This window comes from Frankliniella occidentalis, unplaced genomic scaffold, assembly GCF_000697945.3.
Source record: "Frankliniella occidentalis isolate FOCC.00 unplaced genomic scaffold, Focc_3.1 Scaffold23, whole genome shotgun sequence".
NCBI classification, from domain to species: domain Eukaryota; kingdom Metazoa; phylum Arthropoda; class Insecta; order Thysanoptera; family Thripidae; genus Frankliniella; species Frankliniella occidentalis.
The window spans coordinates 151,744-153,545 of NW_026267153.1; positions in this window are offsets into that span (position 1 = coordinate 151,744).

The window sequence follows — 1,802 nt, forward strand, 5'->3', positions numbered from 1 at the left end:
CAAATGAATTAGCGTACAATTTTTATCATTCACTTGAGTCCTCTGCATATCAGCACTTTATGGAACCTAAACTGGGGTGGTGGCCTGTGGCCTCTGGCCTAATAGGACTCCAGTGGAGATCTGCACCCACTCACACTCACCTTGGGAGGGGGAAGGGAGCGCCTGAGACCCCAGGATAGACCAACCCGCCGTGCACGTGAGCGAAACTGGTTGCCTACGCACAGGCGCCAGCACGCAGGCTACGCTAACTCCGCAACCGTTGCCTCAAATCGCACAAACGAAAGCACCACATACGCGTCAAACCGCGGGCTTATGTTGCGATAGGAGCACGTCCTCGAAAAATGTGCTACTGATGTGAGAAATGGCCATTACCAGCGACCCGCGCCGCGCGCGGAGTCAGTTTCGTCCAAAAATGACCATTTTTGCTATTTTCTGCCCCTGGAGACCCCAGGGGCAGCGTAAGACGGTTACCATGGCCAACACACGTTACTTTGGTCCTTTCCCTACAATTTGGCGGTGATAAAAAAAAAAGTACGTTGAAGAACACAGAAACCCCAAGATTTGGGTATTTCTCTGCAAATGGTGTATTTTACCCAATATCGACCCCTAAACTTCACCTGGTCGTAAAACCGATGGTTGATTCGGATTCCCCAGCTCGTTTTACTTTGGGAACCACTTTGCCTTTGACCAGAGCTTGCCAGGGGCGAGATTTAATGAGATTTTTCGTTTTTACACGAAAACAAGCAAAAAGTGTCAGGCGAAACTTGCGCCTCTTGCCGTTTCACGTAGGGATGTCCGATCGGGTTCAAACTTGGATATGTTGTCTAGGGGCATAATACGAACCTCAGAAAAAAAAATCAGATTTTTTTTGGGGGGGGGGTCGATGTTGCCCCTCGTTTTTCTTTAAAAAAGCTGCTCTGTCGGAGGTATGTATTGTGCGCGAGGTCCGTACCTCGCTCTGCTGTTTGTTCGTGTGTGCGTATTGACCTGACCCTCATCCTCGCATGGTCTGCTCGTCCAGTTGTGCCCGCGGACATAGCTGCTGGGACCCGTGCTAGAGGCACCGGCACTTCTCGTGGCGGCCGTTGCGCCGTTCGGCGTGTAACCGTCCGGTAATCGCTAATAAATGTGTTGTCCTTCCGCGGATGTTTGTTGCCTTTATGACATTAGAACATACCAACAGGGCCGGTCTGTGCTGTGCGCACGGAAAGCGTCATAACAAGCAGGCCCGCCCTTCCGCCAAACGAAGTTGCCAGCTTCGCTTCGCTGCGCCTGTCTTCTACATAAAGTTTATTTATGTAGAAATCGGATGACACTTGAAATTTTTCCTAAACCTGACATTTTGTTTTCCCCTATATAAGGTAGAAGGTGCTGGAAAAAAAAATATTTTTTGTAAAATGTAAAGCAGTGTTCCAAGTAGTGCCTTCGGACCAAAATTTTGTCCGTTTTGCTCTATTTTGAACCGTTAAAGCGGTAGAGGGATATTTGGAGCAAAAAACAGTGTCAGGCTTAAGTAAAACCCTAGTAAATGTTAAGCTTGGGAAAAATTTCAAGTGCCATCCGACTTCTATTATAAAAACCTGTCAATTTTCTGAGTACCAACGAAATCGGAGATTTACACCTGAAAAGGTTCCCTTGTGAGAGCGGCCGACGCCCACGTCTAGGGATTTAAAATTACCAGTAATATAAAATTTCTCGGTAATTTACCGTAAGTTACCGTAAATTACGGTAATTTTAGGTAATATTTGGTAATATTCAAAACACAGCTTCTATATTTGAGAAGGTACTAGAGCTCCCCCCTC